A 16,466-nucleotide genomic window follows, 5' to 3' on the forward strand; every position below is an offset into this window, starting at 1 on the left:
TGACATGCCTGCTACCTCTTTTTGCAAATGCCAACCATCAAAAATCAGTTTCTGGCTATACTCTTATCTAGTGACAATTTTGTCTACAGTATGTTTGGGGTATGACTTTATTTTAGCTACAAGTTGTGCATTGCCTTAAAACTAATATGTGAAGTTTTATTAAATGATTGTAAAACTTCAGGAAGATAATTATTTCTTGTACAAATGAAAATGGCCATTTCCACTGAACATTTTATGCACAAGCCTACAGCTCAGTGTACATTTCAAGTGCGCTTGAGTAAAAGCATATTTTATTTCTTTAGGTTGTGCCAGTACATTAGCAAATCTAGGATAAATTAGGGAATCTGGAACAAACTACCAATTCATATAGTTGTTGAGGAAATCTTGATATTTTTTTAAAGGTATCTGAAAGAGACAGTGGGACAATGTAGCTATCAACTAGCCAAATGATGTGCCTGACGGACTGAATGGCCTTTTCTTTTCTGTCAATGTTATTACCTGTTTCTTTAGTTCCAAAATATTAGTCAAAACGAGTCCTTCAAAGAAATTTAAGAAGGAACTTGAAAGTTTAGTATACATGGTGCATCTCTATTCCGAAGAATTTTAAATAAACAACTGGTTTCAGTTCAGTTAGTACAATTTTTTTTAATTTTCAGTTCATGAAAAGAGCTGGGATTCTCAAGGCAGTTGTACATAAACAGAAATGGTCACCTTGCCTAGCATCATAGAGCAAATGTAAGAATCGTGAGAATATTTGATCTTCTTTACTTTTGAATGAGCAGTAATACACATTTAGGTTTAATATTTAATCACTTCAGAATGCCATTTCATACTAATATGCCACATAATTTGCTAGTTTTGTTTCACAAGAAGGTGTTGCGCGATGGCAACTTTCTCATTTTTTTTGTTTGTTTTAGAGAGTGAATTTCATGGAAATGTTCCACTCAATAAAATTCAACAATAAATTCTGGATTTTGGATTGACTAATAGGTGGATAAATGGAATAATTTATTTAGCTCCTTTAATGGAATGACCACTGTCAGATTACTCATTCCAGGAAAAAAAATCCAGGGATTAACCATAAGAGCTTCATTCCTAGTTAAGTGGATCAAAGCACAGTTCAATTTAAAGATGTGTACAGCAATAGGATCAGTAATTGATACTTAGGGATTAAGTGCCAAAGTCAGCACAATTCATGAAGCTTTCATTCTGATCATTTAAAAAGGTTTGCTTGAATTCCTGCTATCTGGCATTTTGGAAAACAGTGTGCTTTGCTCTCACCAAAATTCAAGTAGTTCTAATCTAAGAAGGGCCACCTGTTATGGAGAATGAAGATTTAGTCCAGAAAAGCAATTAATAGCAATGCTTTAGTCATGGAAAGTATGAGACATCCACCATACCCTGACCACTAATAATCAATAAGGTGAGGAGGCTGAGCTTTGAGTATTTGACTTCTGTTCACAGTAACATTTTCAGCCATGCACTAGGATTACATTTTGAATAGTGTGTGTATTTCCAAGATAGGACATTTAGCATTGTTTCTGCTACTTGGTTTTGTTTTTTTATGCAAAATCACAACTGAGGCTTTGTGAAATCCTATGTCCTGTGCCTGTGTTTAACCATCAGGTAGGAACTGATATTAATGTGCATTATCTGAATCAGGAAAAGAAAACCTGACTTCTGCTACTGCTAAGCATGATTGGAACCAAGAAGACAGGGTCTCTTCTTTTATGTCAATTACTTTCATTTTTTTAAAAAGAAGTGGGCAACGGTGATCTGTGTAGTAAAGCGGAAACATTTTGGCCATCTCTCAGATAATAAATGCGAAAAAGTGCCCTGTTGAGAACTGGCACACTCTTTTGCAGGATGCACCAACAGGAAATTATTTAACACATTTGATGTGACTCAGATTATGATAAAGTTTATAAAAAGATAAACACTGAACCACTTACTACATTATTAAGTACCTCTTGCTAAACATTTTTAAAGTGCTATCCAGCCCGGTGGCTCTTTCCACTTGGTAACAACTGTGTCAAAAGTGAGGCCAGAGAAATCAAAAGCGGAGAGAAAACTGTTTTGGACATATTTTAGTTAAAATTTCTCCTGTGAAGCTGACTGTGACTACAGAGTACAGACACAAACACAGAACAATTCATAATTGGCGGTCTAAAGATAATACAAAAGGCAAGTTTTGTTTAATGACTGCTATATTAGAGGAAAGCTGCTTGTATAGTTTATGCACAGTTATATAATATTCTGGCTTTGTTTTTAGGGTTGGGCAGCAGATGCCTCCATCTATTTTGCACATTACTTAGTTTAGTTTAGGGTCACAAAGGTCAGAACCCATCTCAGTAGCAGCTGGTGCAAGGTAGCCACCAACCCAGGATACTGGGCAGATTTTCAGTGACCAGTTTCACAAGCAGGCACACAGGTAGAATGTACAAACTCCACATATATGGCATCCAAGAAGGAATTTCAACCCTGAGTCCTGAAGTTGTAAAACAGCACCAGCTACTTGCTACATCAAAATGCCACCCAGGCGTTAAGCCATCTTTCTTATAGACATATGCTGTTTCCGGGCAAACATTACTCAGGTTGGGTGGTTGTAAAATTTCATTTCCACCCTTTGTTTAATTTAAGGCTGTCTTCAATCATCCATCTGTTTTACAATTTTGATTTACAGTGTTGTGTATAGTCATATCCTGTTCAGGCACAAGGCAGGAACAAGTCCTGAACATGACTGTAACCCATTGTCTTGCACACTCACACACTTAACCCTGCTCATTCATAAAGGTAAAATATAGAGCTGCTGGCTATCTTAACGTCCACGAAGTCCAACACGGACACAAAACGAAAGTGAAAGAAAACTCCATGCAGACAGCAAATGAGCTGTCATATGAACTTGACTTCCATAAAGCGCCAAAACATCGGCCAATTCAGCCAGTTGTATACATTCTATCATAAATCACTTAAAAACAACTGTTCCTTAAGGAATGCATTCAAATGATTAAGTTTGTGGCTGACTAGTTTATTGAAAAGAGTGCATTGATACAGTGAATTGCTGCACCCACCACATGACAACAGGGCTGGATTAAGACGAAATTGGGCCTGATGCTGCAGCGCCAAAAAGGCCTTTTTTCTCGGCATTGGTGCATGTGCATTCGACACTCACTGTACATGTGCACTCAGACCGACCAAGGAGCCTTAATTGTTTGTGATGCAACCAGCCATTCTTTATTGAACATGAATAATAATAACAACGTAGTATTGGAACAACTTGAGATTAATATCAAACTATGCAACATCAACATTCAATGGCAATTGTCTGAGAAGTGTAATTAATGCAGAAAACCTAAAAATAAAATAAACACAATTTCACAATTCTCTTACAAAACAGAGCAAGAAAAAATGAATTTGCACAGACATTGGGTCAAAGTGACTCAGTTCAGGCTCTTTAGAGTAAAAATTTGTCCACGATTTAAATGGCCGGAATCCTGTCAAGGATTTAAAAAATTCTAAACATTCATGCCAGCACGACAGGCCGGCTTTTAGTTTTACCTTTACAGATAACCATTTAAATAGCCATCGATTTTTACTGTACAACTAAGTTTCAAGGTGAAAAATTTACTATGTGGCACTTACCGAACAATAATAAAGTGGCAAGAATCCCCAAGATATTGCAAAAAACACAGCTAAATTACTAAGTAAACTGTTTAATCTAAAATTGATAGCATTATCTTCTAGTTACGTCTCAGCGCAAAGAATAATAGTAACTGTATAATAAGTAACACTGTGTCTAGGCGTCTGAAAGTCGTACTCCTAATTTCATTCTAAGAAATATTTTGAGGTTAATATAGCAAAGGAAAACTGTTCAGCTTCCGGAAAATTCTCATTTGTTTTCATCTGAGCCTACTTCAGGAATGGGCCTAATGCTGCAGCATCAATGGCACACACCTTAATCCGGCCCTGCATGACGAACCACCTCAAGATCCCAAGTTAGGACTCGAGCGCAGCCAGGCAATAGGTGACACCTGTTGCACCACACAAATCTGAATTGAGAAGAAAACAGTTTGAAGTTTTCAACTGAGTCTGGAGTGCCAGTCTTGCCACCAACCCCCAAATTTTCCCTGCAGGTCTAAGGACCTGATGGCAGGGCTAGATGCAGGTTAATGTCATATCCAGGACAGAGCGATTGCATGTTAAGGGCCTTGCTCAAGTGCCCAACAGAGTGGAATCACTTGTGGGATTTGAACCATCCGATTGATGGCCCAGAACCCTAGCCTCAGGGCCAGCACTCCACCCTTATTTTTTAAAAAAGAAGGCAACATTAGGCAAATGTTGAATTGTTTGCAAGTTCTAGATGTGGCCCACTACGTTTTTTTCAGGTAAATAGTTGCTAATCCCTCACCATTATTTTACAAGCAATCACAGTTATGGGCTTTACTTGTAACTCATGATCTCTTCGGGGGGACACCTTTGATTTGCCTCCAGTAAATAGCATTATTGGACTTCAACTTTAAATAGTAGATCACAAATAGTGTAACACAGAACTAAGGTAGTTTCCCACAATTTTGAATAGAGACACCAGCATTCATTTCAAAAGAGAAGCTGATTAAAAATATGCCATGAAAACCTGCATCTGTGGCTGGTAGAAGCCTCCAAGTAACTGAGATCTAAAATCTGGGGCACATAGTGAAGTTCTTAATGATTTGTATGCTGTTCCTTAAAATTATTTATGCAGTGGTGATTCCAGAAAACCCATTTTTCTTCATGGGTAATTGCACAAATTCAAAAGAAGGCAGCATTCCTTCTAGAGGTTAAATATTCAAAAACCTTGAAACTGCAGCTTTGTTGGATAAAAGACCAGAAAACATCCTTTACCTTATTTATTGCATTTCTTCACTGAACACCACCGCCATTGTGCTTTATAAGTGCAGATCTACATTACAACTGTTAATATTTTTTGTTTACAATTGGGGCGACATCAAGATAAATAACTTTTTCAGGGTCACACAAGGATCCTGCCACTGGTGATTCAACTGGTAACTTTGTGGTTAAACATCTATTGCACTGGTTACCAGTCCACATACAACATGTCTCAAGCAGTGTAACATAAGGGGTTTATATAACGGACACTGCCGGCAGTGCAAGACAACTGTCTGCCACAGAAAAGGTGTGGTGTGAACACAGGTTGTCAGCTATCCGGGAATGCTTAAGCAAATACACACATTTAGTGACAAGCAATATCATGTGTCACCCATTTAATGCTGCACTTTGCAGTCAAGACATTTGTAACTGAAAACTCTGGATTACAACACAGATTTGTACAATGCTGCAGTGCATTATGTTTCACCAGGCCCACACCTGCATCAGATTTCTTTGAAGGCAAAACTTTACAAACCCTTATCACCACACAGGGGGCCAGGCACTACACTCAGATCTCAATTCATTTTGATTGTTTGACTTTCAGATTGGCTTCTTAATGTAAAGGACATTAACCTAAAAACTGTGTCTCAAGGTTATAAGGGACACTGACCTGGAAAGAAAGAAAGAAAGAAAGAAAGAAAGAAAGAAAGAAAGAAAGAAAGAAAGAAAGAAAGAAAGGATCTCATTATCCTAAATTGGATAAAAAAGGCCCTAAAAAATGGATGGATGGATGGATGAAGGGAGGGAAGGAGGTATGAATGGATGGATTGATGGAAGCGTCATTTTTGTTATCACGCATTTACTTTGCATATGTGAACCATATGATGCCTAATCTTGCCTGCTGATGGTCATCTGTCTGCATTATTGCCTCTGATTGGGTAGAAAAGCAGAAAGGATGACTCTGAGGGCAGGAAGCAGTAAGGACATAGAGCATAGGTAACTAATCTGTCCAAAACTCAAACAATAGATATGACATCTACAAAAACAAAGCTTTTCAACTGGTGGAATTCCAAATATGCAGTACATTGCTACTGTATTGATATACAAACACAAGATCAAAGTGCTGTAGACAGTGGTAGTTTCAGCAATGCCGAGAGTAAGTGACACCACTTCTGCTTTTGCTGTGTGTAATTTTTTTTTTACATGTTATTAAGGAATTTGCTTAAAGAAAGGGAAGGGGGAGAAAAGTATCTCATCATCAAAAAATGTAGCCAATGAGAGGGAGTTTTGCAGATTTCCAAAGGGAGTGCCCTAGCAACAGAGCAATGGTTGCATTAAACTGTGTCTTCCCACAGTATTGGGTATTTCAGACACCATCTAACCTCAATATTACACCAGGTTAAGCGTACAGTGATGCATATGCACATACAGCCTACTATTTTCATTTTGTATTGTATCCTGTCTCCTGTGGTTCATGCAGTACCTTGACTTTCATAGCAGTACACCATAGAGTAGATGACCAAAGCTTTAAATGACATATTTATGCCCTTATTAAAAAAAAATATAAGAATGACAGTTTACATTTGTAATAAAATAAACCCAGTTATATTCTAGGTATGCCTTTAGCAGTACAATTACAAATCCCACCATGTTTGTGTTAAAGCCATTTTCTTTGCTTTGGGCTCATGGTGTTTGGTATCCCTACTATACAATGCAGAAGATCAGACCACCCCCTCAAGATTGATGCCCATACTGCAAAATGGAGTAACTGGAATTTCTATGTAGAGAGAACTGATTAGAAGCATGTCTTGCAGCTAAGGGTCTGTGGATTTAAAGGAGTCAAGCGCTGAGCCCCTGTAGGTGGTTACTGAGAAATGGGGTGATCCATTGTTTTCAAATCACGCACTGAAATAATCCCCTCCCTCCACCACCTTCATCCTGTCGGCATTTACACAGCCTGCTACATGCAAACAGAAAAGTGCTATGCATGTCTGTCATTTCAAATACACATGGCTGAGGTCTGTTGTAATGTAAACTGTGAACAGATAGATAGATAGATAGATAGATAGATAGATAGATAGATAGATAGATAGATAGATAGATAGATAGATAGATTGTACTTTGACATTATTGTCTCATCTGCTACTGCATGCAGGTAGAACTGTGTGACCATCTTCATTAGCAGGCAGTTATTAAGCATTTCCAGCCAGAGACTGAAACAATGACTTCAAAGGGCCCCACAGAGAAATCAAGACAGTGCCTTTAACTAGGTGGAAAGCTACCTTGAAAAATGAGCTGGAAAGTTGCTATGTGCAGGAATTGCAACGGTCTTCTGAGGAGACATGCCTGTGCTGAAGTGTTAGATTTTGGGTGAATACTGTCTTTCTTGTGTTTTCTTCCTTGTATTCCAGCTGCTTATGTGCAGACACACACACACACACACACACACGCACACACGCACACACACACGCACACATACACACAGACACACACACATAGAAACACAGATACAAGGATGTCCTGTGCTGGCCAAGCATTCCCTCTTTGCCTTCTGACAATGTCACGTCTATCAGTGTTAAACAGATAATCAGTGCCTGGCTCTCTTTGCCTACAGCCCGATATCTCATCTGCATCTGCCAGTAGAATGGGCAATAAAGGACATAAAGAAGAAAAAGGAATGAAAGGATGCACTGAAAAAAAACCAGCAGAATCTCGAGGAGCAATGAATGAATGAATGAATCACAGTGGAGAAGCAGATGAGCGGGTAAGGAGTGGCTGGCTACATGTTGGTACTTACAGTTAAAGAAACAATCTCGGTTGGCTGTCCTTGATCCAGTGCAATAAGAAACAGAGTGACTGTGGATGCAGAGGTAGCAAAAATAATGAAAAAATAAAAAAGCAAAAAAAAAAAATGCCCTTTGATGATGCCTTTTTATCCAAATGACCTAGATATTGTGGCTGCTCCTTCAAGCTCTCACGAGCCTCACTGTCTCTGCTCAAGACAGGTCCCAGCCCAACAGCTGCTGCGCTCTGCGAGATAAAATGCAGTGTTCTTCTGCCCCTCTCACAAAGACCCCCCAATCCACACATCCAATACACCCCTCCCCCCCGAATAACAACTGACGTCTCAAATGAGCCTGCTAGTACGGGTGGGGGCTGGAGGAGGGGGGTCTCTTAACCCTTTCCTTGCTGGTGGGAGTTCATTAACATTAGCAGGTGTCTGTGAACAGAATGGAGACTCCAGCTGGGCCCAGTGACTCCACTGTTCGCCAGTATTTCTCACACCATCCAAAAGCTCTCATGAGGGCATTTATTAAGTGTTTAAAAACTTGACTGTGCAGGCTACCTGTAAAAGAAACTACACTTTATAATTTATGAATGTGCATTTAGCTGTTATAATCTCTCCAGGGCATTAAGGAGACGAAATAAGAGAAATATCTTGCACTGAAGGCAAATCATGGTAGGTGCAGAGGAGCAGGAAGGACAGCAGCATATGGCAGGGGGTTTAAAGTGTGCCCTGTTAATGTCTGGCAGACTTTCCGGAAGTCTAGATTTTCCCACAGTAGATGCTAATACTTGGACATTAATGCATTAGTTAGATGAGGGACATTATGGAGATTTTTGTCCTTTACAACAGTAGATAAGGATTTAACGAGAAATTAGTTCATGAATTAAGTAGGTTTTATAGAGCCAAGAGGCAAAACTCCACAGAGCAGACTGTTTAAAAGGAGTGGGTTGGTAAGTGTTTGAAAAGAAAAGGATATGAACTAAACCAAAAATCTCTCCATCACTTTTGTGATAAATACCCTTTAGTATTTTATTGTTACCCTTTTGTAAGGAATTAGAAGTGTGTTATTGAATGGGCAGAATAAAGGTCTTTTTACTGAACTTGCACATGACTTAATTTTCCTTATAGTACAATTTAACAAATATTAGATAATTGTGGATAGGATTTCTATACTTCCCAGCAACAGGTGAAGTATTGGTGTATAAGGCATGCTCTGGTTTATGCCAAATGGTTTGATAAGTAATTTTTGAATATGCTTTCTGTCAAAAGGAGGGAGAGAATGAAAACAAAACTGACTGTCATTATGGACAATGCTGCACATCCACTCTCTGACATACTAACAGTGAGTCAGCCAACAAATTATTCAGCAAACGTGTGTCAGGAAATGCTACTGGTGCTCTTAATACCAATGCCAATATGCCTGCATAATGCTTCACTTTGACTGTGACTGCTAAGTCGGAAGTTCTATGTTTTTAATTTTCTTCTTTATATTCAAATTCCCTCTGAGGAAAAATAAAGTTCTATCTAATGGTACACATGTTATCACCGCTGCCTCACAGCTCCATTCACTGCACTGCGGCAGTTTGTTTCCGGAGATGGTTCTTGTCTTGGATCTGAGGCTTCTGGGTTAGGATACGGATTTTGTACCTTTGAGGTAAATTAAGCAGAGTAAAAAAGCGTATTAAGTAAATTTCCAATTAAAGTCTTGATAAACAGCCTAAGAACAAATCCTGCTGCACTTTGTACTATTATGTGTACTTGGAAATGATTGCTACTTCCTTGATACATATTCCAACTTCTCTCTCCTCCAAAAATGTTGTGTGTTTTATGTCAATAAACATGGATACCAAAACACTGCAAAATATAAGAATGAGAACTGTTTTGGAATGGAAATATATATATTTAAAGATTTTTGGAGAAAATAAATAAATTACAAAATATTTATATTTGTAGGTCAAAAAGTGAAGATAGAGGAAATCATAAACCTGAGAGTAGACGGACAATCCATTTAATAATAATAATGCATTTTTTTATATAGCGCCTTTACCATTGCTCAAGGCACTTACAGAATATAAGAAAGAACGGCAGGGTATACAGTATATAGCATTGTACAAACCAACTAAATAAATAAAGAAGATTAAGACAGTAAATTCAGAGAAAAGCCTAACAGACAACATAATTAATGGTCTAGCACACACACATACAGGTTACATGAGCATCTTGACAGAGAGGTAAACTGAGAGAAGGGTAAAAAAGTCAAGTAGAGCTAAAAGCCTTCCTGAACAGATGAGTTTTGAGTTGTTTTTTAAAAGTATTCATGGAGTCAGCTGACCTGATTAATTTCGGTAGGTCATTCCAGATTCTGGGCACTATACAGCTGAAGGCGCTGTCAGCCATGGAGTGTAGATTAGTGTGGGGCACAACAAGATTGCCAGAATCGGAGGACTTTAGTGGGCTGGCAGGCACATAGTGATGGAGAAGGTTACTGATGTAGTTTGGCGCGAGGTTATTTAAGGCTTTGTAGGTTATTAGTAGGATTTTATATTCGATTCTGTAAGACACAGGGAGCCAGTGAAGACGGAGCAGGATGGGTGTGCTGTGCTCACTGTTGCTGGTTCGAGTAAGAACTCTTGCAGCTGAGTTTTGAATAAGCTGGAGCTGTGATATAAGATTAGAAGGGGCACCTGCCAGCAGCGAGTTACAATAATCTATGCGGGATGTGATAAAAGCATGGACAAGTTTCTCAGCATTAGAAAAGGAGAGGAAGGAGTGAACACAGGATATGTTACGGAGGTGAAAGTAAGAAAATTTCTTAATGTGATTTATGTGGGTGGAATAAGAGAGGGAGGAATTAACAATGACACCAAGATTCTTTGCAGTAGAGGCAGGTCTGATGAGATCACCACCAAGATGGACTGGGAAGGAGCTCACTTTATTAAGTTGCATTTTAGTCCCAATTTTCAGGAGTTCAGTTTTGTTGCAATTTAATAATATTTTTAATGCATTTATAACTCCTAGTTTACCTATAACATTGAATGGTGGGTAAAAGACTTAAAGATAAACACAGATGGCTGATTTCTCTGTAGGACTGCTGAGCTGAATTTACAAGAGAGGATGAGTATCCAAGAAATCCATTAAGATACCCAAGTGGAGCTGCTACGTTGAGGGGAGACAGTTGAAGTCATCTGCTTTTAGAAATGTACTGCAATTGCTTACTGGGAAGATTCTCCATGGTGGACCTAGGACATACTAAAAGAATTATATCTCATGTTTATCCTAGAGATGCCAGGAAATTCCATCAGGAGAAAATATAAGATATCAGGCTTACCATGCTACCAAATGAATATTACCAGGACAAGTCTAAAGACTAGATGCTGAATATCCTAAAGTCTAACCAAGATATAAGTAACCTGATGTACAGTATGAGTACCATTGTGCTGTTTTTGGATTTTAGACCAGAAGATTGGCAATTTAAGTGCAATTCAAATATTTTTACTGATCTCTCAGGTGTGTTTTGTCAGGATTCAACAAAAACATTGTGCTATTTCTATTTTTGTTAATTCTTTACCACTTTTTTCACAAATGTCACATGCACTGCCATCTTGTGCTATGGACTGATAAGGACATGACCTATACATTGGCAGATGTGTACTATTTAAGATTAAACTATGCATTAAAGGGAATTCAAACTTTGCTGAAAAAAACAGCAAGGTCCTGCTCAATAAATTCTTTTTTCAGAAGCATAAAAATCTTTAAGGAGCTATTACAAGTTTTGTTTTTGACTTCAAGATTGTTTTACTCCAAGCATATGTTTCCAATATCTATTCCTTGTATTTGCATTATAGTTTATGTTTGACAATTCTTTTAACTTGCCGTAATTCTCCACAGTTCACTTCTTTCCACCATAAGTTCAAGATAGTCATGCCAAAGGTAAGTTTGATTTTTACAAATTTGTCAGAGCAGCATTTGTAGGAAGTACAATAAGTTAATATTTATATGTTATTCTTCAAAGAATGTCTGGCACAGGGCTAACTGTACAGCGTATAAAAGATTATAATATTGTGGTAGCTGGCAGTAATCTGCATAAAGTGGTCAGTGCAGCAGACAGAGTACTTACAGATGGATTGAGGCCAGCTACTTATGAGTGACAGTAGCTTTTCTGTCTTTTACACAGTTGCGGAAGGTTCTTTTCAAGAAGGTTGTGCAATTCCACAAACAGATTTAGATAGATAGATAGATAGATAGATAGATAGATAGATAGATAGATAGATAGATAGATAGATAGATAGATAGATAGATAGATAGATAGATACTAAATAAACTAAGTGGTCTGGTAGTCCATCAGTAGGAGATAGTGATGAATGTCTGTGGGCAGAAGGATCCCGTGGAAGAAAAAAGAAACTAGGGTACCTAATGTGCTAGAGAGAAATTTGAGTAGAATCTGAACAGGTGAAGGAAACTAAGAAAATCCTTTATTCTGCAGAAAGTTAGTGAGAAGCCAACAGTATCAGAATTCGGAGGAAATGAGAAACCATAAGCTGTACAGGTGATGGTGAGGAGTCAGCCACGTATCAATGGATGCATGGTAGAGTGTGAGTAAGGTCACCACAAAAGCTTGTCAACAGTGACATTGTGAGGTGGGCTGTGACTTGCATCCATACCTTGGTGCATATTTGTTGTTTTGAAGGTGTTCTACATGACACCTATCAGTGGGGAAGTTTGTGTAAATTCTCTTCGATTAAGTGATCACCTGTATTTAGTAAAACAATAAACACACCCTTTAGTTTAAGGACTTGAACAATACATTCAGTGTATGGTTAATCTGTCACTTCTGTCTCAGTGGCTTTAAAATTAATTTAAGTAAAGATTGATTCTGCTGAATGTATCATGAGACAAATAAAATAACAATGTCAAGCATTCTAAGGGTCATCAACACACCATGACTTCTTTTGCACTCAGAAATGAGCACACTTTTTAGCTCTTCTTTCCTTTCAAGACTGACCCATCCCACCCCTGCTGTGCACTGCTCAGCCCTAGTGGACTCTTGCTTGGCATAACCTATTGAAAAGATGTGGAGAGCTTTTAATCCCCCAAAAAAACAAATAAATCAAACTGAATAGGGAAGAGTCGGTCACTCACAAAGGTGACAATGACTCTCCCTCCCCCATTCTAACTGCAAAAACAAAGAGTTATAGAAAGCTGGTTAGCCCTGGCCTGGCAACTATAGCTGGGTCTTTGTAGACAACCTCTGTGTAACCTCCAGAAAAGAGTTCAGCAGGACAGCTGCAGCTTTACAGCTTTATACAAGGTGACACCATTAGGAAAGCAGGAAAAAAATGCTGCATAGCTGGCAACTTATATAGCGAAATTTCAAATGCAAACTCAGAGCATTTTACTCCAGTACAAAGGTAAAATATTTTCATTCAAGGAAAATAAAATGTCATTAACACATACAGTAAAGAGTAATAAAATGTAAAAAGTCAATTAATGTGCTCAAAAGATATAGGCCTATAGAAATATACAGTACATTCAGCTCCTAAAGTCTAGGCTAACACAGTATAAGACTCTTCAAAATGCATCCATCCAATTTCTAATCTCACTTAATCAAAGTTTAGGGTTACACAAAGCTTGTCAGAAAGTATCAGGCATGATTTCAGTGTGGATCTCCAGTCCATCACAAGGCATACTTACAGAGGGTCAATTAAGACATGCAGACATGGCCATGAACATGCAAACTCTACACAGACAGTGGACAGCTTGGGGCAGAGGCATCAAGCTTCCATGCATTGGTCAGAAGCATTTCTGCTAATGTGTGTAGCTGAAGCCTTGTGAACTTGTCTCTAGCATAGGGTTTCTGCTGGTTTCTAGCACATCCATAGCACTGCACCACCATATGTAAACTCAACATAATCCAATAATAATATTATTATTAATAACAATAATAGTATCAGTATTAATCCCATCAGCCTCATGTGCCAGGAGAGTACAAAATAAGTTCTGTAATTACCTTAAGATTCAACAAATAGAGAGTTGCAGACAGCCTGTACAAATGCTAATAATAATAATAATAATAATAATGTATTATTTATATAGCACCTTTCCCATGCTCTTGGCATTTAATAATACCTAATTTATTAGCAATATAATAAAGATCGAAAGAGAACAAGATACTGTATATGAAAGGCAAGAATCCAGAAATGCATGTTATTGTTAGGGTAGAATTATGGTCTATGGTTGCAAATATAAATTCACAAGGGGCACTCTCCGTGTTCATACACCCTTCCTATTTTACCATGAGCTCCTTTTTGAGGAATCTGTTTTCCTTGAAACAACTTGCACTTCATGTTCCCTACTTTAACTGCCACAACATGTGCTCTGTAGTATGGCAGCATCTTGTTCAAATTGTACTTTACATCACACGTCTTTCAATAGTAAAGTGTGTTAGAGACATAAGGTTATTTTATTAAATATTTCCTAAAAAATCAAATTTTACCAACTCTTTGCCATTGTGAGATACTGAACCAACATATATAGTACTCTGACCTGCAGATATTTTATAAAATGCTGACTCACAGCCAAATTGGTCAAGCAGATGATACATACCCTGATATCTGGGGTCTGCGTCTTCAGTTTCAATTCTTATTCCCACAAGAGCAGTGAGCCTGACCACTTGATCCTGCTTTATTTATTTTCTATTCTTTTCTTTAATAAAAAAACCCAGTTTAATGCAGTTCATAACAGTGCTCTCAGCGATTAAATAAATAACTACAAAGTCTTCATGGACCTCTTAGTCACAAAAAGCGGAGGCTAGTTGAAAAGATGAATTTACCTTCAAACCTTTCATTAACAAAGGGAGCATTGCAGTCAGTAAAAGGCTATTAGTCAAATATAGAGAGCATTCCATACTGAAACTGTTATGTCACAGGGCAGAGAGAGTTGTCAGAGCTCATTGTGATAGCGTATTTTAAGTGCTTCCTTTTCTTCTATTCAAAGAAAACGCTCCATTTGAGATGGCACAGCTACCAGCAGTATCACAAGGCGGTGCACAATTACTGAGCAATTGTGAAAAAAGCTCACAAATACCATGAGGGGCTTTCAGCAAACAGGAAGGACCTTTAACTACTGGGGAAGAGGTCATTAAAACAAAGTTTCAGCAGGCTTCTGATGGATGGAACTGTTTGGCTGCTATGTTAAAATCAATAGCGCAGCCTGCGACAAACTCAACACATCCTGTGTAAAGTGTGCTGCCTGCATTTTGAATCCTGTTAAAAGTCTCAGAAGTTACGAATAAGGCAAACAAGGGCAAGGAAAATGTAGGTTCATCATCTGGTGCCATACAGGTACCCCCTGGTTTGGCATACCTAGTTTGGGGATTGGAGGACCCGCTTTTAGGTGCTGTTGTGAATAATGTTCGTATGCATTCCTACACAGAAATAAACTCCCACTCAGCTGTGTCATGCCCATCACTAGTAGTGGTGGTGACATGTAATGTGAGCAGAGAAAGCAGTTCTGTCATCTACCTGCTGCGATGACACTGCAGGAAGCTGCATGCCAGCACAAGTGATCTCAGTGCAATTAGATGAAAAGAGAAGAAATTCAGACTCACCAAGTATTCTTTAGATTATGTTCAAATCCACTGGTAGAGGTGAGGTTACCATAAAAAAAAAACAAATTGCAGAAAAAAATCCACTAATTGCTTTTAAGAAAAACAACATGAGCCACTGATCACTTGTTCTGCATGGTATACTGCAAGGTCCACAAGCCCAGATCTTCTCAACAAGGCACAGCATGTAAATTCCACTGATTAATAACGCTGTGTGAAAAAAATTACTTTGTTTCTCGAATCTGCCTTTCCTCAACTTCATCCCACTGGTCCTGGTGTGGCTTCCAGTTTCCTGAAAGAAAAAGGAAATGACCTGCTATTATGTGCTTGGCAGAATGTGACACCAAGAAAACAAAACAAAACAAAACAAAAAACATGTTCCATGGAAAAGGTTCACACATAAAAAGGAAACTTCTTAGACTCATTTTTAAAGTCAGTCTCTTAAGCTTAAATTTATATGGTTCCTTTCTACCGAAATTAAAATAAACCATAATATGGTACAAAAGGTACTGAAAACTGCATTGTCTACATGCAGCAACAGTAATTCAGTTAGTCTTTGTTCCTGGTTGCACCTGATGCTGTTGGGCTAGTTGATCTCCGCAGCAAGCCTACATTGGAGGAAGTGGATGAAGGCAATAGCTAATGTCATATTTAACAGTACAATAAAAGATTACTCCTTGCTAGTCCTGCTTTTGAAGAAACATAAAAGTTGCACCACAAATACAATACATGTTCTAATGACATAGTTTAGTAGACATGGATTATTAAAAAAAGAAATGAAAATAACTAATAGCAGTAAGTTTCAGTTAGCATAAAAAAGCATCATCTCTCCATTATATAAAAAAAAAATCTTGGAAGGTTGGAAAGAGAAGAGATGTGATTTTCTCAGAGACACTTTCACGTCCCTCAAGACGAGTCTTTGTGCCAAGAAATTTAACGACGCCCGGTGCCAGAATTAAAACAGAGTAGATGACAAAGTAGAATGGCATAAAGAATTCAAAAACATTGGCGCGGTACACATGCAGAGCAGGTTAGAGATAATAGAAGTACAAAAATTCGAAAGTCTCAAAAAAAGGATAGTAAAGATTGCATTAGTGCAAACAAACAGAAATTATTACTCGGTGAAATAACAGAACAGTGAAAAGAGATTGAATATATTGTTCGGATTTAAACTTTAAATCGGAGACTTGTAGATCATCTAATTTGTGT

At 38.1% G+C, this 16,466-nt stretch overlaps 1 protein-coding gene across 3 annotated transcripts in view; it reads right to left on the reverse strand.

The window, feature by feature from the left end:
* The window catches only part of fam49al (family with sequence similarity 49 member A, like), a 102,614-nt gene extending 94,674 nt beyond the window's left edge, over positions 1-7,940 (reverse strand). Inside the window, exon 1 of one of the 3 annotated variants that reach the window (XM_039739682.1) lies at positions 7,664-7,939. The gene's annotated coding sequence lies outside the window, so the exon portion shown is untranslated. Of the gene's footprint in view, positions 1-7,663 lie in introns of all 3 variants that reach the window. The other 2 variants (XM_039739684.1, XM_039739687.1) reach the window with 2 other exon arrangements.
* Between the last annotated feature and the right edge of the window lie 8,526 nt (positions 7,941-16,466).

Source organism: Polypterus senegalus, chromosome 17 (assembly GCF_016835505.1).
Source record: "Polypterus senegalus isolate Bchr_013 chromosome 17, ASM1683550v1, whole genome shotgun sequence".
Lineage (NCBI taxonomy): Eukaryota > Metazoa > Chordata > Cladistia > Polypteriformes > Polypteridae > Polypterus > Polypterus senegalus.